This window comes from Psittacula echo, assembly GCF_963264785.1.
Source record: "Psittacula echo genome assembly, chromosome: 1".
NCBI lineage: Eukaryota > Metazoa > Chordata > Aves > Psittaciformes > Psittacidae > Psittacula > Psittacula echo.
In genome coordinates, this window is record NC_137735.1 from 70,010,459 (window position 1) to 70,034,513 (window position 24,055).

Below are 24,055 nucleotides of genomic sequence, written 5' to 3' on the forward strand. Positions count from 1 at the left end.
ACTCAAAGATTTCTAGATCACAAGTGAAAAAGATTATATTACATGCTATTATCCAATTGATCCTTTGTAGATGTTTAAGCAGCACTCAGCATTTATTTTCTGTTTTGTTTTCCGCATCTAATGAGGAATTCTTTGGTGGATTTCCCCATGAAGTGCAGTTCAGAATACTCTAGTTGTCGTATATTTTTAAATTTTCTCTTCTCAACATGCTGTTTTATATGCAATAATCAGGATACCACTGCAGCTGTCTTTCTCCATGGACAATTTGCACTTTTCTAGTTCAACAACAGTTAGTTTCTATGCAATACTATATTGATTGTTACTTTCAATTATCATGAAAGTTAGTAGAAGTAAAATAAGCATTAATGTTATTTTTGAGGAGGCAGAACAGGATGTGTATGACACCACTTCTGTATGCTGACTGGCCTCAATCATACCATCTCCTGTAATAGTCACCATTTTGCACACATAGATAAAGGAACACAGTTACTATTTAGGTTGCTTGGGTTTTTTTGGGTTTTGGGGGTTTTTTTTAGGGGAAAAAAAAAAAAAGACCACCAAAGGTTCAGCAGACTTTGATTTGGGGAGAAAGCTCTTCATAAACACCTGCATAACTTCATGGTTACCTAAAAATATGCTAGTACAGAATCTTTACAGGTTATTATTACACAGCATGTGAAAGCATAAACCTATTCCATATGTCAACATAAATGCTAAGAATACCTTCAGGCTATGAAAAAAACACACCGAGTCTGAGTTCATTTCATTACATTTATTTTCATTTCATCAGACTTCATGCAAAGCAACTAACAATATAAATTCAACTTTCTCATGTAAAAAGTATATTTGCTTTATTGACTGCCAGCTGAATTTTGTATTAGTTTTCATTATCTGACACCCTTTACAATGCTACAGGCTTGGGGAAGAATGGCTGGAAGGTTGCCTGGTGGAAAAGGACCTGAAGGTGATGGTTGACAGCCGGCTTAACATAAGCCAGCTTGTGCTCAGGCAGCCAAGACGGGCAACAGCATCCTGGCCTGTATCAGAAATAGATACAGATAGCAGTGCCAGGGCAGTGATCATCCCCCTCTACTGGACACCAGGTGAGGCTGCACCTCTAATCCTGTGTTCAGTTCTGGGCCCCTCACTATAAGAGAGACACTGAGGTGCTGGAGCAGGTCTGTAGAAAGGCAACGAAGCTGGCGAAGCATCTATAGCACAAGTCTTGAGGATGAATGGCGGAGGGAACTGGGATTGTTTAGTGTGGAAAAAAGGAGCTGAGGGGAGACCTTATTGCTCTACAGCTACCTGAAAGGAGGTTGTAGCGAGGTCGGGGTCAGGCTCTTTTCCCAAATAAAAAGCTTGGAACACGAGGAAATTGGCCAAGGGAGGTTTAGACTGGATATTAGGACAAAATTATTCACTGGAAGGGTTGTCAAGCAGTGGAACAAACTGCCTAGGAAGTGATTGAGTCACCATCCTTGGAGGTATGTAAAAGCCATGTAGATGTGGTGCTTAGGGACATGGTTTAGTGGTGGACCTGGCAGTGCTGGGTTAATGGTTGGATTAGAGGACCTTAAAGGTCTTTTCCAGACTAAAGGATTCTGTGACAAGATGTTCCTTCCTTTTAAAAAATGCTATATTCTATTCCATTTATTTGCAACAGTGTTATTGCATTTTAGCAAAATAAGTCAACTATAAATTATCTTTCCAGCCAAAATGTTGTAATATGCATTTGCTATACCATAATTAAACATATCTTTTCTTTCTTATTGAACCTCAATACTTTTGCTGCACTTATTTTGCAACTGTGTTAATGTGCTTCTTAACAGCATTTCATGGTAACATTTTCACTTCATATCCTTGAAGAAGAAGTATAGATGCATATGAATGCTAATAAAATTATTTCCACCATGTGTATATGCTGGAAATAACACTCAATCACCTGGCCAGTGCATTTTAAATTTGGCAATCTTTCCACTCAATTGAGATCAGCAGATTGTTGAATATTCATGGGTCAGGACTTTTTATTAGAAGACCCTGGTCTTACATTCTCACTTAAAACAATTCATCATTGCCCTTTCCATCTGAAGAACTTTTAAGTTTTGAGAGTTAATTTACTGTATAAAGTCTGATTCGGTAGGCCCTGAACCTTCTGCTCACAAGTCAGTTAACATTACATTTTTCCTACTGTTTCTTTTTTGATCCTCAAAATCATGGTTGATTTCCTGATAATGAATAATTAATAAAGTAAACTGTTCTGCTGGATGAATTAGAAAGGAAACAGAATAGTGAAACAGCGTTTTTCCTTTATAGATGGGGTAGAAAAGTGTTGTCAAAGAAGACTATGAATACATGCATAAATGTTCAACCGTTTCACCACCCAGCAGTGACTACCTGGAGACATCCAGTCAAATCTAGCCGCAAGACAAACTGAACTGGCTCACATTTCATTCAATACCATAGAATTTGCTGACATTGGAGCCAGAGTAATCTATATTATAATGTTCACATTAGCTACATGTAAACAAACATGCACAGGTTTTGGTACAGAGAAACTTTTAAAAAAACAAGTAGAAGGATTTAGCTAAGGAAATCCCCAAACCAAACACCTGACTTGCTGAAATGCATTACTCCTTCACCTACTTTTAAAATCTTTCTTTGCTCTTCTGAGTTCTCCATACATAATTCAAATTGCTATCTTAAGTGATCACCACAAAATAATAAGAAAGCAAAACAATGAATAAAAGCTAAAAAAGAATATTTGTACTGCATTTGAGGAGCTAAACATACATCTTCTATACTGAATTATTCCACACTGGCTGCTGACAACAGAAAACATTGTAGCTATGCTTCAGCACATTCCACAGCAGATCTGTTGAAATCTCTTCTTTCTCTCAAAATCCCCATCTTCTGTTTCTATATCCCAGAAGAAATATATGCTTTCCCACTCAAAAGTGGTACACAAATGTCATTTGATATACAAATACTTCAGTTGAATTAAAAAAGATTTTACATCAAGAGATGGAAGATGCGTTTCTTGATACATTGGACTCACCTTTATCTCCAGAACCCTAAGAATTTAAAAAAAAAAAAAAAAAAAAAATGCAGCATACATCACATTATTTGGATTTAGTGAATTCTCTGTTTCTCTTCAAAATTCCCCAAGAAATTTCTTCATTCTGTTCTCTGGACTACAAATCAGAATTTCTCAGGGGAATAAAAAACCCACATACCTCTTGATTCAAAGCTAATAACAGCTCCTGAATGAGTTTCTGCCATAATTTGAGAAGCCTAAGGGTGTAATTACACAAATGAATTATTGAGAGGTAGATTCACTACTGTATTTTGGCCATTCTGTTAAAAGCCTACATATATAGACACTTTCTCTGAAATAACTGAAGCTATTTTAACTTATTTTCACAAAGATATATGCATATTTACACTACATTGTTAGAACCTGGATTTTCTTGACTTTATGCCTGATTTGGAAAAAGTAAAGTATTATGCAACAAATAATGATACCCGCCTTGTGATATTATTAATTATTTCTTTCTTATATTAGAAAAGAGAAAAAGTGCAGATTATTAATTTCAAAATTCTCATTAGGAAAACACAATCCCTTTAAAAACCCACTTTTCGCTAACTTCACACTACCAAAAATGACAAGCAAATAGTTAAAACTTTCTTTTTATCATTTGCCTCTGAGTTCTGGCCATTGCAGGGCTTTTCACAATCATCTTTCATAATCAAGAAAGACAAGAGATTTCCACTATATGAATTCTGAGATAAGTGTGTGCTCATATAGCTCCAATTTAATTGCAACTGTAGTGATATTTCTGATTAAAAGTCACAAACCATGCAGGGCAAAATCTTTAAAAGTTTCAATGCGTGCAAGGAACATCCTCGGGAAGAAATCTCAGTGACCTGAGTGCCTTTTTCACTGAATATGATCCTATTAGTTCAGTGTTTCTTCAGTTTTTCCCACATTACAAAATACCTAACATGTTCTAAGTAAAAATCTTTCTTTTTTGGTTATTGCAAAGGCATAGTTGTTGTGATAGATAGCAACAGGAAAGTGTATTTGGAAAAATCAATAGTAAGAGCAAAGGTGTGAAACAGCTTGTCCTTTGTCACTGCAGTTTGGTTACTGAGATGAACAAAGACTTGAAGAATAATGTTATACTGCAAACTGATAAGAAAATGAAAGGCAAGCCATTTCAAGGAATATTTTTCCTACAAAGTTAAGAATTTTCTGGAGAATAAAAAAGCAAACAAAAAAAAAAGCCAACCAACAAAACCAAAACCCAAGACCAAGAACAATTCCCCTTGAGCTTTGGATAAAACGTAAAATGTTATAGTCTTCAATTAATAGAGTTCTACATCACATAAGTTGCAATTATAATTTTGAGTACTTCTACCCCCTACTATGTGCCAAAGTTCATTTTTAGATTATAAGTGGTTTTCTCACAGTTTTCTTTTGAAGATTATTATAGCTTTATGATGATGATGCACAATGGGAGTTCAAGCCTCATGATGGAGCCTCACAGCTTATAGAGGGTAATGAGAACATTCTTACGAAATTATTTCACTTACTTCAAAATGAATGTTTGCATGTTCTCACATTCATATCCCAAATATTTCTGAAGCTACCAGCAATGAATCCTCTCATATTCTCTGGAATATTTCAGGTGAGTGAGACAAATGTTTTTAGCCTTGTACTGTAAACAGATAGTGAAATACTAACAGTATTTTCAGTCCATCTTTAAAAGTAACAAAATTTTAAAAGCGATATTCCTCCCTCCACTTTCAGGTCACCTGTAACACAACTCTGTATCAAAATAACAAAGAAAAATCTTCCAATGTAGAGTACTACAGGAAAGTAGGTGTTCACTATTTTCAATTCATAGTTATCCACTTAATTTCAATCTCTAAAAAAAACAGACTGAAAAATAAAATTGTTTTGCTAAGATTTCAGCAATTGGAATTTGGCTTTTTTTTTACTTAAAAATATTCCTTTCAAAAAGACATATGCCATCCATTTTAATTTATTATCATTAATGTTGGAAGGTAAACCTTTGGATTACTTGACTTTGTGAATATTCCAGTGCAATGTGTTATCTTTCATAATCCTGGTTTTATTAAAGCCGATAAACACACACCAACCCAAAAAGTCTGGAAGTATAGAAGTGCTAGCTGTATACACTGTATGAAACTTGTTCAGGACACCCACGCCTGGAACAAACTGTCGAAGTAATGATTTTGAGACCTTAGTTTGCGTGTTACATGCTATAGCTTATCCCTAAGAATGCTGTGCCAGCCTGAGCCTGAAATCAGCAGCTCATCAAGTGGCTATTTAAGCAACATCATTTCATAGACCTAATATAGTGCCTTCCTTGTTGGCACCCAGCAAAACATGAGAGCTGGCCATTACAACACTCATGAAGGTGCCACCGATATATCCAGAAGATAATTGAACAGAATGAAAAGAGAAACAGAGGTGTTCAATGAATTCACACATATAGGCCTAATAAAGTCAGTAAGCTATCGAGAGCTGATACCTCACTGGCTTTAACCCAGTGTGCTGTGCAGACGTAAGCCAATGACTCCCCCAGTTTGCTATATGAATATATATATGTAATATATATATTGCCAAACCTTCCAGGAATATAAGCAAAGCAGGGACTATCACTGTCATGACTCTGGCTGGTCAGATAAACCAATTTTACCTCTTAGTGGTATTCTCTAGTCTCCTGGCCTCTACTTGCTCTCAGCTAAGATGGCTGAATTGGCTTCTGCCCCTAAATGCTACTAAATCCCACAGTGATCATGAATCAGAGCTCTTAGCCAGAGTAGTTCATAGATCAATATATTAACACAGACTAAAATCGATGATGGTCTGCATTAATATGCCAGATTTTGAATTGCAGCACTTTAAGACCAGACCCATTGCTCTTCAGACAGTTTTGGGACTTGTAAGCGCCACTCAATGGATGTGATGGACAGCTGGAGGTGATAACCTCTTAAATTGTCCTAGCTTGGATCAGTATATCTTGTCAAACAGAATTCGTTAAAAACTCCTTTTCTCCTGATGCAAAAGAAGTACCCTGACCTTCACTACTTCTTAGTCTAGCTTTCTACCCTTAAGGTACTAGAAGAGAGTATCTTTTATTCATACTTTGTGTCTGCAAACACTTCCTTTCCATCATCTCCCATTCTCTCCATATTTTCCTCAGTTAAACTCAGAATAAACAGCTAATATTTTTCCTTTGCCCATGTTTAAGCCTTGCCATTTTATTTAGCTAACCATTTTTATTAGTACCTCTTGCCTTCTGTATGAATTAGGTCTCCTCTTGACTTCACATAATCTGAAAAAAAAATAAAAATATACAGTGAAAAACCTAGAAGTCTTCAGCTCAATAATAAGTATGGGAAAGTTATAATAGTATGGTAATCATAGTAATGCTTAGAGTTCATTTTTGTTTCAGAAGCATATTCTGTAACTTGTTCTGCATGAGTGCCTGTTAAATTCTTCCTCCACATAAATACTGCAAAATACCATGTATCTTATATCAATAGAATATCTATTAATTTAATACAAGACAACAGGACACATAAATAGTTAACTTACCTGTCACATGGCTGCACAACAGAATACGCTAATTTCAGTAGCCTTTCCTTCGTTTACTGACAAACATGAGGGGTTTTATTTGCTTGTTTATTTGTTCCTATTTAAATATAGTTGTGAAGAACACAAAGTGTGTAAGGTAGGAAGCTGAGCACGTCCAAGATTGTTCATGTATTCAGGGTAACCAGGCTGGGGCTACAAAAGACTTTTCTCCCAGGCTGAGCTGCAGGATTTAAAAGTACTCTTGCTTTCTCTCATAGCTTGAAGGGTTAGTTGCTCACTTCACAGGTTCTCCTGAAGTTTTGTTTGACAAATTTCTTCTTGCTGCTCCATCAACCTAGGACATCAGTGATCTCCTTCATCTTTTTCATTGTCACTCCATAGTTTTTGCAGGGTATTTTTGCACTTAACACTCCTATAGAGTTTCTATGTCTGTACTGCAGCGGGTGTACACAGAGGGAAACAGCAAAATTGCAGCTCCCGCAGGCTTCAACTTAAAACATAGGGAAGACAAACATGGACACAATCTTCCCATTCAGAATAGCCTTTGGTTTCTGTGCTATACAAAAAATTCCCAACAGCAAAACATGCATAAGCTGTCTGTTCAGGTACTTTAAGTTGTCACAGGTACTCACATCATTTTTCAAATCACATTTTGGCCAAGACTGACTACAGTGCTACATAAATGATCAAAGACCGTCTATACATACAACTCATTCTGGAGAAAGTCAGTTACATATGTGTAATAACATCTGTGTGACTGCAACCCAGCCAGGTAAATGGAAAGAAATCCAGATATTTTTCTCCTGTCTTACCTATAAATCATTATCTGCCTAAGAACATTAAATTGCAGTTGCATTCTTGTACCTACCTTTCCACACTGAAGTGCTTTGGTGGTCTACTTGACAATTTTTTGCAGCACCTCAACCTATTTGATTAGGTCGTTTGCACAGCTTCTAGTGCCTGCTGGGCATTATCCCTTGTTTGTTTGCTTTGCTTTTCACTGTAACCTACAATGCTTTGGTAGCACCTTGAGTATCTTACCTGAAGGGGAAAGAACTCCTTCCCACCTGCCTGTTGCACTGCTTTCAAAACACAGACACAGCTCAGACATTCTTAGTCTATGAAGCAGAGAAAAGAGCATAGTGACTATGGCACTGCCTGAACTAGGTCAAAATGCAAATGCTGTAGAACTGCCACTGGGATAAAGGAATTTGAAGCAGGAATGCAAGAAGAAGGACCATACCATTAAAACAGAAAACATATGTTTATCCAGACCCCAAGCTCCCAGACCACAAAGAGCTGGACAGGATGCCAGAATACAACTTAATTTCATGTCAGCATGGGCAACACTCATAAAAATATCAATACTGGGGCTAATGATTTTTCTGAAGAATGGATCTGGCATCAGAAATTCTTTCATTTGCTGGAAATCTGTTCAGGCAGTACAACCCCAGGTTCCAATATAGGTTGGGGAACGACCTGTTAGAGAGTAGTGTAGGGGAGAGGGACCTGGGGGTCCTGCTGGACAGCAGGATGACCATGAGCCAACACTGTGCCCTTGTGGCCAAGAAGGCCAATGGCATCCTGGGGTGTATTAGAAGGGGGGTGGTCAGTAGGTCGGGAGAGGTCCTCCTTCCCCTCTACTCTGCCCTGGTGAGACTGCATCTGGAATATTGTGTCCAGTTCTGGGCCCCTCAGTTCAAGAAGGACAGGGACCTGCTGGAGAGAGTCCAGCACAGGGCAACTAAGATGATTAAGGGAGTGGAGCATCTCCCTTATGAGGAAAGGCTGAGGGAGCTGGGTCTCTATAGTTTGGAGAAGAGGAGACTGCGGGGGGACCTTATTAGTGTATATAAATATACAAAGGGTGTCATGAGGATGGAACCAGGCTCTTCTCAGTGGCAAGCAATGATAGGACAAGGGGTAATGGGTACAAACTGGAACACAAGAGGTTCCACTTAAACTTGAGAAGAAACTTCTTTACTGTGAGAGTGACAGAACACTGGAACAGGCTGCCCAGGGAGGTTGTGGAGTCTCCTTCTCTGGAGACATTCAAAACCCGCCTGGACACATTCCTATGTAACCTTATTTAGGTGTTCCTGCTCTGGCAGGGGGATTGTACTAGATGATCTTTTGAGGTCCCTTCCAATCTCTAACATACTGTGATACTGTGATACTGTGATAAATCATTCAGCCTCCTTTAACTCTCTCCCATCTCCACTGACTGCTAGAGAGCAGGAAGTTTTCCAGTGCCACAAGTTGCCGAGCTCCTGCCTGTTTTCGTAATGGGTGGGAATGAACTAGACTCTATTCTGACTTCAATTTCCACATGTTGCTTCTTATCTCTCACCAGTTGCTCAAGATGGTAACCAGTGCTTTGAATAAAGTCATCTTCTGTCCTCTACAATTTGTCTGGTTAAATCAAAGCTCCCCGTGCCTCCTTCACTGACACCACCACTAATACACCCACTTTGCATGACCAAAATAGGAATATTGCTACAGTGACAGTTCTTAGGCGAAAGTCAAGTCACTTTAGCTATTCTCAATATTCTGTTATCTCCCTTCCCATGTTCCCTATTCCTTTCAAACAGCACGTACACACACACAAGAAAGGCAGAAAACATTACACAAAGTGTGGGGTTTGAGCATTTGGTAATATCATAAGATGAGCAAAAGGATGATAAGGTAGAGAATTAAAGAAAAAAATAAGTGAGCATTTATGGTGTTTAAATTGACATTGTTAAAATGTCTTCAATTTTGTAAAGGTAAAAATCTGTAAGATCCTTTCATAAAACAAATCCTAGTAAATTGTTTGGTGGGTTGTTTGTTTTGTTTAGGACCAATACGTATATTTTAAAAGCTTTTTTTAATGTAAGCATAATTTTAAAGGGTTTTTGTTCTTTTTCCTTTTCTCCAGTAAGGCTTTTACCAACAGCATTTCTCATTTAGACTGAGCCATAGAATAGTCATTCCCAAAGCATAAGCAGGCAGCAAGCTACAAATGCAAATTACAAGGAAACCATCACCCTTTTCCCCTTAAAAGCCTGAAATGTTATGTGCAACAGTGATGTCTCAACACACTGCTAGCAAGATGAAGTGGAATTTTAGCCATAATATCACATGAAAGGACTAGCATTTTACTGTTTCTTGAGTAGGCAGATATAGTCTTCCAAACAAGTAAGAAAAAAACCAGTATTATTTTAGTGAGCATCACAAATATGTACCCTTACAAGGTCTACTTGTCTTTCTCCTATAGGGGTATATGGGACTTGCTCCCATGGATTAGTGCAAGGCTGTCTGAAGAACATTAGATGTAATCACCAACCTGACCTCATCAGAAACTGTATTCCCTTTCTCCCTCAACCTGTGCCCTTCTAATGTCACTAATTAGATATCTGGCCTCATGCAGCCTCCTTAATGGTAAATGTAATGCACTGCAGCAGCAAAACAGCATAAAGACCACATCTATCAGCTCTGTGGGCAAATAGGATAAAAAGTGAAAAAAGATTTTTCTGTCTTCAGGGAAGGCACTCTAAAGTCAGCAATACAAAACCTGTGTTATGGAAAGAAACAGAAAAGCAGTACAAAAACACAACAAACTCCCTTCATGCCCTCATACCAAAAAAAACCCAAAAGAAACAATGGAGAAAAGAAAACCCCTCTTATTTGCACTCTTAGTTGCACTAACACTAAAACACAAAAGAACTGCACCAGATGTTTTTTTTTAAGGTTCCTTCCAACCCAAACATTCTATGATAATGTGATTCTATGAAATCATAATGCTGCAACCTAGATGGACTAGTAAAAGAAGCATTGAATGCCCTCATAATGAATGATTCCTTGTCAACCTCATTCTTACATCTCATTGAGTTTATTTCATTGCTCTAAATTTCATTTAATTTCATGTTATTTTATTATATTTTTATATTTTATTTAATCTTATTGTATTCCATTTAATTTTTTTTACTTTTCTCACTGATTCCATTTTATAAACACAAGGTCTTAACAGCTCCTTTGGAAGCATTATATTTTCAAATCAGCCACATAGATCAATGTAACAAACATAAAGCCTCAGATTTTATATTCAGACATCAAAGTGCATTTGGTCTTCAGCACAGGATGCCAATAAATTAATTCCAGGGTATTAAAAGCTAAAATACACGCACTGAAAGATGTGTGCACAAACAGAAAACAGACATGAGCAGATCTTAAGATCAGTGTGTCTTCCTACAGCTTCAAATGTTCTCATGGGCCATCAGGTCTTAGTTGGCCTAACATTAAAATATTTTAACATAAACAAGATTTTCTTTAAAATCCTCTTGCTCTCTCTCTGGTTAGCAGAGGCACACTGTGCTCTTTTCCACAAAAACCTGAATCTATTTTAAAACAGCTGTGATCTAAATAATGTTTCTGTGGTCAGAAGAAACTGTTCTTTTTTATTCTTTAAATACCAAAGTTCAGTAAATTTTGGATTTCTAAAGGTACTTCCTACTGGGAAAAGGGACAGTGTTCATAAGTTGAACAGATATGTAACTCTTCCGTGTCTTAGCACATATACATACTTCTCATTATATCTACTGATTTCAACAGGACACTCCTCTAATACATTAAGCATGAGCAGTCATTGTGGCACAAGGCCCCTGAATTATAGTCTATACTAGCAATGCTGTGCATTGCAATAATCAAATTTGCAAATGTAAATGCCCCACAGAAAAAGCAATATCCTTTCCATTAAGTCACAACAAAAAAAGTAAGTCTGACTCATTTCAGCCTTATTTTTAAAGGACTCTTTCTTTTAAGTATCCCCCTTAGGCAATGAAAGAATTTGCAAAGAGTTTTGGTGAAACATTAAGAAAAAAAATATCACTTTTAGTATTTTGAAACCTTGCTCACTTATTTTTTCCCACTTCACAGCATTTTTAACGTACAGAAAGAAGCCTATCAGATTAAAATATTTGCTGCTTTTTCCCTGCCTTGATATAAGCTAAATATAATACACCAAATAGAAGATGATAATGGCTTCAAGGTAAAGAACAGCAGAACAGTGCCAGTTGTGTAGCTGCCTCAAAATACAGAGACTATTGTGTGAACTAAAGAATGATATTTGCTACTATTCTACCATAAATGTTTTAGTTGCAATTCAGAACTAATACTGGAACAAGGCACTGCATGGTTTTGTGTTTCTAACAGAGAATTATAAATTTCCTAGGTAATGGCCGTACAGTCATATTTCTCTTAGGTTTTCAGATAAGACATTTCTGTATATTAATAAAGAGTTATTTCACCTGTTATTGCAAACTGATCAAAGAAATCATCACACTAATTTCAACACTTGAAAAGTTAAATAAAGGCTATTAATCCTTTCTATCAAGTCTAGGGTAATCTATAAATGCCTATTCATATTTTAAGGGTACATCTTTTCTAGGTGGAGACAAGATTTTTCTATCTCATTTTGGAACTTATGGAACATAATTGCCCTTGCCCTTGGGTCACTCTTAGCTCATGAATCTCTGTAAAACTGAAATAAGATTTTGAGGACTGGCAAATAATAACAGAGTGACTACAGTATTTCATGTCCTTCCTTTTGATTTGGTTAAGCAAGGAAAACAAATTTTAAAAATATTTTCATGTGAGATGAAGGGCCCTTTTTTGTACAATACCCAATAATAATTCAAGAAACAATTTTATTCCTGTGAATACCATAAATCCAGAAAATGTAATCCTTTTGGAATTTAACTAAAACAGTTGGTACTCAGAAAAAAACAAAACAGGTTAAAAAGAATTTTAGTCTATTCTGAAATTACACTGCAGTGTATTCAGCTGTCAAACTGCAGTGGCTTCAGAGTGACTTCAATATGTTTAAAGTTGACGGAATCATTGTTCTTTCTTATGAAAACTAATTTTTTTCTATCCTTTTAATTTTTATTAACATAAATACAAATACTAATCATATAACAATAACATAATGACATTTTCTTTTGGAGCCCTAACTGTTGCTAAAGTATCTCTAATCCTTTTGCAAAATCCAAATATAAACAGGTTTTAATTCACACATCAGAGTTTTTCTCAGAAGCTGAAGACAATATAAAGGAATTAAGATGAAGTAGAAATTATGATGTCAAGAAAGTATTTCTATAGGCTATTCAAGGAAGCCAAAACTTGATTATAATATACAGCAATATGAAAACCAAAAGAAAGTATATACATTTTTCAGAAGATTATCTTGAGTCTTCAATCCTCTGTATGAGATGTACCAGCCCTTTCAAAATGTCTTTTTTGCTTGTTTGTTTCTTTATGCTAGGCAGAGATGGAAGAAATCCAACAAATACAATGCTACAGAAAACCCAGAAATTGCTTCTTCCTGCTACTGAGCAAGGAGTTTTATTTGATCATGAAAATTGGTTTCTCTTTCTTCTGGTTTTACCTCTTTTTTTCTGATGCTTACCCACCTAGGTCTCCTTATTTTATTCTTTTGGAAAACATCATGCATTTGCAATGAACAAGATTTTCCACCCAAGTCAAAAGACGTATATGTTTTTTCTCTTCCCCTTTTCCTGCTTATTTTTTCCTGGACAGCTGAAAGCAGTTGAGCTAAGACAAATCTTTTACTTAATCAAAACCTCACAGCCTCTGGTATTTTTTCATTATTGGGATTCATTGGCTCTAATCATCTTTAGTTCTCAAACCCAGAGGGGACAGGATAACAAGAGTTAAGTGAATTGCTTAGGGAAAAGTCCTTCTAGGAGTAAGCCTAGTTGTCAATGGTGAAAAGATAATCTAATAATCTATTACCCCACAGAGACTCATATTTTCGTTTAACTTGGCTAATTAGACCTACAACCCTAAGGATCTGCAAATATCCTTCAATGCTATTGATGGCAGAAATCTGCCTGAAAGTAAAGCTGTGACATAAATTTTTTGAGATTTAGATCATCTCTTTGTCTTCTAAATATTTAACACCAAAAGTCCTCTGAGGAAGTGTTATCCAGCTCTGTCAAAAGAAGGTCAAAATACATCTCTCATTAAGCCCCTTGGAGGAGAGTCTCATACAACTGCAAAGATAAAACTTAATTTACGAATTTGTTCAAAGATAAGGAAGCCAACACAAGAAATTCCTCAACTGAATATTAAAAACAGTTAAAAGCAGGTAGGATTTTGATAGTGGCCTTTCAAGTTCCTCTTAAATATATATTCCAGACAAAGAGGAATGACAGTTTCTGCTCACCAACTTTTGAGAACACGAGTTTTGAACTTACTTAGACATCTTTCTTTCAATCCTGTTAAATAAACAATTTATTCTTTTAAATTCTCTAATTTCAACTTTCAAATAGAATGGAATAGAGTATTTCAGTTAGAAGGAACCTACAACTATCATGTAGTCCAACTACCTGGCCACTTCAGGGCTGACTAAAAGTTAAAGCATTTTGTTAAGGGCATTGTCCAAATGCCTCTCCAACATTGATAGCTTTGAGGCATCAACTACCCCTCTAGGAATCCTGTTCCACAGTTTGACCACTCTCTTGCTAAATAAATACTTCCTAATGTCCAGTCTAAACCTCCTTTGGTGCAACTTTGAACCATTCCCACCCATCCTACCACTGGGTAGCAAGAGGAGGAGAACAGCACTTCCCCCTCCACTTCCCCTCCTTGGAAAGCTGTAAGGAGCAATGAGGTCACCTCTCAGCTTCCTTTTCTTCAAATTAGACAAATCCAGTGTTCTCAGCCATTCCTCACAGGACATTCCTCCAGCCCTTTCACCAGCAATGTCTTCTGAGTATCCCTTACTACTAACTGGTGGCCTCAAGAGGTCTGTCAGGAGACCAGCACTGTAAGAGGTGAGAAAGCAAAACAGAGGCCAAGAGCATCCACTTTGACAAAAATATCTGTTCCTTCCTCCTTGGTTTCCCCCACAGCAGGTGCTCGCTACAGTCGCTAAAACAAATGCCAACTGCAATGCCATCTGAGACTTATATCACCTTTGTTATTTTACCCACGTTTACTCTCCTGGATGCAAACTTGGAATCATAGAATCAGCTAGGTTGGAAGAGACCTTTAAGATCATCAAGTTCAACCATTACTCCAGGACTTCCAAGACCACCACTAAAGCATATCACTGAGGGCCTCATCTACATGGTTTTTGAACTTGCCCAAAGCTAGCCAGGTGAATCACAGTTTCAGAAAAACTGCCTGCTTTCTTATGCTGTTTGATATTTCATATGCACTCAGGAGTAGTTCCCAAAACAGATCTGTGCAGAGTTAAGTGTGGGGTTTGCTCCGTGTGTGGGTGGTACTTAAAGGAACAGGGAAATGGCAAAATTTCACAACTGACCTTTTGCTAATGTTTCTCTCAGAAACAACAGAAAACAATCTTCTATAAATGGCAGAAAGGATCATGCCAAGTGTTAATGCTACAGTTACTCTGCAACAGATGAAACAGAGATGTCAGTCCCATTTTCAAATCAGATCTTAAGCTATGCTTGAAAAAGGAGCATTGGTCAAAACATAATTGCAACAGTATTTGTGATGTAAAACTCCCAGCTTTAGGAATATACATATATCCACATATACATGCTAACTTATTAATAAACAGGGTTTTTTGGTAAATACACAACAAACTGCAATTTTATTCTCTGTCATTTAAAACATTAACATGATTATAAATCTTCTAATTCATTGCAAAGAACCTCATTTATTTAACTACATGCAGATACAAAATCCAGGTTGGACAGAGCCTTGGGTGACATGGTCTAGAATGAGGTGTCCCTGTCCATGGCAGGGGGGTTGGAATCATATGATCTTATGGTCCTTTACAACCCTAACTATTCTATGATCCGCTTGCTTATTTCTTCCTTTGTATGACTTTTGTGAAATTGTCGTCGTTTGCTTTCAGTAACCAGCAGCAGTAAGAGAAAATAATATTCAAAGAATACATACTGAATTTGAGCAAAGAACTCATCAGTGCATCTTCTATTTGATGCTGATGAACGGTAGCGCACATGTGCCCTGCTTACAGAAATGTTACTTAAGTCCCAAGTTAGGAAAGTTAGGCATGAAATCCAGAAAGTCTTAATGTTTTCTGGCTACATTTGTTCAGCAAAAGCCAGAGACTAGAAATCTTCTCATTCCCTCACCTTGTACAGCTGGTGCATGTATTATTCAATTCTGAAATCATTTAAAAACATACTAACAGAAGACTCCCAAAACAATGATATCTTTTAAGGTTATATGGAAGGCTTTTTTTAAAGTCTCAAAGCTAAACCTGTGCTTAGGCAGCCATTTCAATATCTGTAGGTTACATAGCTAAGAATGAATCAAATGGTTGCATGCTATGATGAACTAGTGTTCAGGAACATTTGGTTCAAAATCAATAAAAATGATTTGTCTGACTAGTTGACAGATGGGACACGTCATTGAAATAATGATCAAGAGTGCTCATTGCAGGCTGTATGAAGGGCCTGGTATATCAGATTGACTAGACTGACTACAAATAAATGCAACTTTATTCTTAGAGGCCATCTGTGTTACCCTTAGCCCTTTACTGGCAATCATCTTTAGGAAGGCAGCAGTGCTAAGGAAATTTAAGATTAAATGCAGGTGGTGCATGTGCAAACAAGGCAGGCTGATAAATCCAAATAGCCTGCTGCTGCACCATGGAGACTACCAGCTTTGGACTGGAAGCCCAGCTCGAAATCTGTGGGTTTTATAACCTTGGACATGATTATGTATTCTTAACACTACACTGATTTCATCCAGAAGCTGACTCAAACAGAGCTTTTCTGAATGTATTTCTGGCCAACATTGCCAGTTCAAAGACTGACTTGCTTTCTTCCATGTCAGTAAGACCCATGGTGCTCACCTCCTCCCCAGCTTTCTTCCCTTACTGGAGGTAGATACAACTTAATGCCTTATGCAAAACAAGGCTGACAAGTCATCCTGCTGACTTCCTGCTGCAATATACAGAAATCCTACACCTGAGGAATTCTGCAATTTGGAACTTTTTAAAGTCTGCAGGTTGGAAGGAATGAAACATATTTTTCAGATTTGGCAAAGGAAACCAGAAATGAATAAAGGTAAAATAAAATAACATATGATGAGTGTTCTCAAATGATCATTAATATGCTGTCTGGAAACTGTAAGGAACTGAGTTGTCTAATGCCTAGTGATTGAAGCAGAAAAATATCAGTCTAAAAGCAATGCAAAATTTTTAAGTGTAATGAAATCATAAAAAAATCACCAATTTTCAATTAAGGAGTCTCTTATAATTCATTATGACTGCATTTCAGGTCTCTTTGAATTGCTTTTGAATTCCTCCTTTTACTAGGTTTGCCTTTAACAGAGTTACTTGAAAAATCTGTTCTCTTTTTTTCTCAGTGTAGGTGTGAATGACTGCACTTTGACTTGTGTGCATAACTTATTTATTATAATGCTGATTAAAAATTTAATGCTATGGATATGTTATGGGAATTGTTATGAATTGCTGACAGCAGTGGGTGTTAACAGTCACTTGTCATTTAGGACAGATGTAAAGAACCATTAAGCGCTTTTATGCAATTAGGCAGCTGAAGCAACCACTATTGGACAACTCTGATCTGATGCAAGACATTGTTCTTCTTCCTGCCACCTAACATAGCAATTTTGGCAGCCAGTGAGGCCCACAGATGTGGATGAGTTCAACCATTGTTTCAGGAGAATTAATGTACTATTTTAGAAGACAAAGCAAAACCATGAAACACAGTAAGCAAGCACAAAACTGTTTCAACAGGTATAGCAGCATGTTACCCAAAAAAGCAGTAAGTTCTCACTTCTTAACTGAGTGATGGTCATAGAAAGCCATAACAAGGAATATTCTCTTTTCTGAATATTCTCTAAGTCAGGAATATAGGATCTGGGAAGTTTCTTATACATAAATTCCAAGAATTTCATCAGTGATACCTGATCCTAATATTTTCTGATGTTAATACCAGTACACCAAAACCAAACTTTGGACCACACTACAAGTAGTAAAAATAACTGAGTGACACTATTGCTGTATTTCATTAGTCCTTGTCATTTTGGGGAAAAGTAAAAACTGTTGAACAATTGGTTCTGTAAAATGTCACATACAGTTAAAAAATCAGGAATTGTGTTGTTACTTACTATGTGCCTGAAAGGAATAATGTCTCACTGACATAGAGTGAACCAGATGGTATGACAAAGGAAATTGAGAGTCATTAAATTGCAGAGACGGAAAAAGATGCTGTGGAAGAAAATTAAAGAGCTAAAAGGCACATATACCATGTAGAGAAAAAAAAAAAAAAATAAAATAAAAGAGAGAAATGGGGAAAATACTTTTGTATCTCCCTGTGAACTATTAATGGTAGAAAGAGTGAAAAATGTTTTAAGAGTTCTCTTTTATTTTGTTTTGGGGAATTTATTTTTGTTTGCCTTTTTTTCTGAAGGACAGTTTTGCTGAGAGTTTTATGAGAGTCAGTATTGGTTCATATAAAAGTATTTTTAAAACTTCCTGTGAGCCATTTTCTTGTTTCATTATTTTATTTTCAAAAGAGGAGTTGGTTATTTTCTCCTCGTTTGAAAAGCAAAAAGACTATCAACTACGAGATTTAAAAAATTAAATGGAAAATCTCTGAACTAAAATTAACTATAGTATTTCAAGCTATTATTATTAAGTTCCAATTTTTTGGACCATCAAATAAATGAGCCAGTATAAACCCAGAAGTACTTATTAGTTCTTAAGATTAGCTGTAACTGTAAAGCTGGCATAAATCAGTATAGATTACCAATCACTATAAAGCTGTGCTGATAACATGCTTGTCCTGGTCTCACCACCAACTGTTAAAATCTACAAGTTACTTACTGAGCTGGGTGGGTACAGCAATGAATTCAAGGTTGGAATGCATTACCTAGTAAGAAAGATTCGGAATTTGCCTGTGTTCACCCAGCACCCTGAAATTACTTAAGAAAATTCACCTTGGGCATTGGAGGACATGTTTTCATAGTTAATTTTACCACATCCTGGCAAAACCCAAGGCCTACTGCCAAATCTGCTATCCATCCAAAACTCTGCCTCCCAGTCACATTTCGCAACTTCAGGAACACTTAGAAAGTGCAGATTCACTTTTATTAAATGTCCAAAAAGAGTGGCAGGAGGAGGGCTACAACTGCATGAGCCTCCATGTGGCCCCATGTGCTCTGCGAAGAGGGGCCCAATCCACTGCTATCCTATATATGCCTATCCCCAAGTTGTCTGGTTGCATGTCAGATTCAGGCACAAGAAATTGGGAAATTAAGCTCAAGTGAGCAATCACCAAAGTCATCCAGTACCTTTAGAGAACTATTAAATCCCCTATGGTTTGGATAAAACTTGACTGAGCTGAATTTTAAACACTGATCAAGCACATTACAAACTGCAGCCTCTTTTGAGTGATGCCTTTCCCAACTTAGCAGTTAAGTTTGTCAGTCCATAATTCATAACAAGATAACTTAGTATCTATAATATTTTGAGATGTTTATTTATGAAAAAAACCCAACAAAACAATTAAATAACAGTCTTTCTGTGGTTTTAGTAGTTTTTAATCATTTAAGATTCTAACTACCCCTCAGTGATATATTTTACATAGAGTGACGATTCATCATAGATGTGAAATTATTACCTGATGGTTAGAAGATCCACACAGGAGGTGCTTGCATATGCCATCAGTACCATCTTCAGTACAGTCTCTTATCGTATTTTATCTGATCACATACTCCATACAGTCTGAAACGTATCAAACAGCAGTAGAAACAATATTGAGATCAATTCATAGAAGTTAAAATGACATTCAGAGAAAAAGAATCAACAAATAACAATAATTTAGTGGGAAACTACATTCTGTTCAATAAAAAAAGACAAAGCACTTAAATACACTGAATAAATCATACTGTGAAAATTATTCACTCATGTCTAGCACAAATAGTAAATTCTACAAGTCTGCAAAATTGAAAGAGTATCTTGTGCTTCTTTCACAGCAACTGCTTGCATATGTAAAACTTGTTTGTCTGTTAAATTCTTTCTGCACAAATGACAGTCTAAAGGGTTTGTCATGTACAGCATCTGCTTTCAGACAACCCAACAGCACCATTCCAGTCTTCTTTCCCACCAATTTAAATGAAAGAGGAATCAAGCACATAATCAGCACTGTGTTTATGACATTGCTTTGCTGTGTCAGAAGTAAAGTGTCTTCTGGCATACTCTTTACTTATGAATTGATGGGCCATAAGTAAAGTCACATCAACTGGAATTAGCTAACACATAGAGCTGCAAATTAATAGTTAGAATAGCAAGTTCTTATGCATCACTCAGAAGTCTCTTTTGCTGTCATCAGCAAAATAAATACCATTATTTTGGTAAAGCCAGGTAAGTAATTTTCTGTAACCAGAATCAGGTAACCAGAGTGAGTAAAGGGAGGTAGAGAATGGAAACTACAGACACCTTTTCTTCTAATATTTTAACAAACAATTCTATTCAATCAAATGGAGCACATTATGATTAGCTCAAAAAAAAGCAGACAATAGCTTTCCTTAGATTGCCTGCCTCTGCCTAGAAGCAGTATGAAAGTTATAAAAGTAATTTGTATCAACTCATTACTATGTCACCTCATTTCAAGCCCATGTTAGATAAGTAGCAATAAGCTCTGGTTAGAGGATTCCACATTATAACCATTAGTACAAACTGTAACGGCACCCAGCTGTTGAAGATTACCCTAGACAGTTATTGAGATTTAAGAGGGGCAGCTTTTTACTGATTTAGGACAGAGTCTGTAGACGATTCTATCATTTATTCTATAACTGAGGTAAAAAGCTAATTTAATGAAGAGCACTGGTGAATTATCTCCTTCCTATAGGTACCATAATGTTCCCAATAGAATGCTCTTCTTGTCCTTTAATTCCAGGTAACAATGTTGTCACATCTTCTGTTGGCACTTAAAATGCAGTTTAATGGCACATTGTCAGTCAAGACTTCTGTGTGATTTCCAAAGGCATTAAATTATCTGAAAAACTGAGCTGAGAAATGAACAGCTCTAATGCATTAGAACTTTTCTGGGCTTTCCAAGGCATTTCTTCCCTCTCCCTGGTTTGTGGAATGAAGATGGCTTCTTACAATGTGAGAAAATCTGTTAGCATGAGGATGTACTCTGAGTTTCATAGGAGGTATGTGTATGAAAACATTTTATCATGTTCCTCTATAGTGACTTAAAGGAATAATTCTTACAGCTATCCCTGACATCTACTTTTCACTTATTTGCAATCAGTGAGTGACAAAATGGTGTATTTACTAATTTATTTACACCCTTCTGCCATAACGTACCTGGTATAAGAAACCTTAATCTACTATATATTCAATATGTCTTTTCTCCCCTATAGATCAAATCTGAGAGTTCTAAATCAGCTTTTTTAATTTCTTTTTACAATGAATGAGTATGAATAATACTATTTCTTGGCTCTGCAGGGGCAGATCAAACTGAATACTCATGCACTTTCATCTCGCCATAGCTCATCTCAAAATAATGATTAAAGCACCTTTGGAGATTAATACAGGAGTTCAGAGCTTGTTCTAAGTATTAAATAATAACTAGGTTCTTAACAATCACTTTGTTTTCATATGTAGTCGCATATAGAGTAGGAAAAAAGTGCTAAGAGCTTGGGGTTTTTTTTAATTTAAATTGAAGACCTTATGTAATATAGAGCTAAACTGATATTTCTTTTATGGAGGAACAATTCCATTAAGTTTTCTAGTATATCCAAAATTTCAATAGCCACTTTATCTATTTGCTAGAGTATAAACTTTAGCTAACACTTGATTATATTTTTTTTTCTTATACTGTCTTACATAAAGTTCTAATAAAAGCCCCAAATGTAACTCCATGTTTTGAGCAGATAATAGAGTGAAAGAATAGGTACTAACCATTATGGTTTAATGTTTATGTCACTAATAAGGATGTAATTTATGCCAAAATTTAAAGGATTCTTAATGCTGAGCACAAATTTAATGTAGTGCCTCTGCCTTTGTGTCAAAGCCCAAAAAGAAGAAAAAGCAAAACAGAATTACAGTGCCCAAGTGGAAACATTGGAAAGCACCATGAGATGAAGTATCTACTCTGGGAAGAAGGCAGTCACTTGTAATATATTCATTAACGCCTTTCCATATCAGCAGACCAAGTGTATGAATGATGAAGAGGAATTATAGGTTTCACCATTCCTTCCTGGTAGGACATGGTGTTGTTTTTTCATCCCATTTAGGTGCATCCATAGGAGCAGACAACTCCAGATAAGAACACTGGTGTCATAAAAGAATTCTGATTTTTATACTGACCTTAGTATTTATGCTAACATAAAATAAGCTTCAGACCCACTGAACATCCAGATTTATCAACTGTTCTTATTTTTTACTTCTGAGGAGAAAGCTAGAGGACTTAGTGACTCCTCTTTTTCAAAGCATTTGTTCATGTCATAGACAAGCTTTTGGGTGAAGGAGGGGAGATGGTGGGGAGAGTTGCTTGGATGGCTTTTGTTTATTCATTTGTTTGTTTCCAGCTACAGAATATTTGCTCCTGACATATTACACTGTTAGAATTTGCTGTGTTTATTGGGAAGACACAGCCTAGTCAAATGCATTTTCAGTTTGAAGAACGTTGGTGTGCAAATTCAGAGGAGTACAGACACTTATCAAGGCTGCTCTTTTGCTTAAGGAGAATGTTAACAACAACAGTTCAGAGTTTACTGATAAACTCACTCAACATGCCAAGTTACAGGACAACAGTGGGCACTTAACAAAGCAGCAGATGTTAGGAAAAGAATATTTTGTACTCTACAGCAGTAGCTCACAGTCTTAAAATGCTGGAAAATATGACACAAATACAGGTCATTTCTGAATCCGATGTTATTTGATCCTAAAACAATAAAAAGGAATACATAGACTCCCAGAAGAAAGAAAAACTGAAGGACAGCAGAAGCCCATTTGCCTGGTTTTAAGTATGTTCCAGGAACAGGAACAACTACAAGTGAGATGCTGAACATAGGCTGCATAAGGATTACCCCGTTTTCTGCTCTGTTCAGATTTGTCCTCAGCTAAGGGTATGATTAAGGTTTTGGTGACAAGATTACATGACAGCAAGTCGTTTTCTACCATAAAATAAAGCGGACTAACAGAAGACATACATGAAGAAACCATGGGACAGATATATTTACTGCCATTTTTCACTCTTTTGTTGTTTCCCTTTCTCATCTTTTCCTTCTCCAAAAGCGATTATTCTTGGAAAGTTCATACTCAAGGGAAAATGCCTTTTAACAACTTTGGCACATTCTAAACCACTTGCAATCAAGGAGTTCATCTGAAAGAAGCAGAATTTAAACAATGACAGAACACACAGACAGAGGCTATTCAGCTTTAGTAGCAGAGAAATTAAATTGTTCCTATGAATAATTCTTTCTTCATCTCCAAGACATCTCCAAGCATTTCTCTTGGCAGTCTTAATTGAGGTGTAAATTTTACAATATAAAAAGATAATAAAAATTGCACCTAGGAAGAAGTTCTACAAGGCAGGAAATTAATGGCTTATTTAAATACACGTTGGCATATACGTACATCGAACTACAGTTCTAAAGGAGTGAATGAAAGCTCCAGCATCAAAAGAAGAGAGAACTGTAACTTGCTTTCACTGTTGCTCCAAAACACATGCTTATTACTGTGGGGTTTTCAGAGCCTTTTCTCTCCTCTGTCTCCTCCAGGCAAAGAGATAATGGTTGACTTGGGAATGGAGTCACATTCCTGGTCTCTTCTTACTGGTCATAGAATACCAGGCTGGAATGGACCTCAAGGATCATCTGGTCCAACCTTTCTAGGCCAAGCATGACTTAGACTAGATGTCCCAGTGTCCTGTCCAGTCGAATCTTAAATGTATCCAACGTTGAGGAATCCACCATTTCCCTGCAGAGATTACTCCAATGGCTGATTGTTCTCATTGTGAAAAATTTTCTTATTCTGTCCAGTCAGAATCTCTCCAGGCTTAACTTGTGCCCATTACCCCTAAACTCTTCCATGTGATTCCGTAAAAACAGAATCCCCATCTTCTTTGCAGCCACTGCTTAAATACTGGAACATGTTGATAAGGTCCCCCTTAAGCCTTCTTTTCTATAGGCTGAACAAACTCAGTTATCTCAGCCTTTCCCCATACAGCAGGGTTCCTAGACCTTTGACCATCTTTGTGGCCCTTCTCTGGACCCTCTACAGCCTGTAATTACTAATTCAAAACTAATTTCAGCTTTTGCTTCAGTAATAGATACAGACATACCAATGCAAAATTTTAAGAACAAATGAAAAATGCATGGCTCCTGTGAAAAAAATTATGGGAAAAAGAGAGTTATTTTATACATGCAGTTTACATCTGT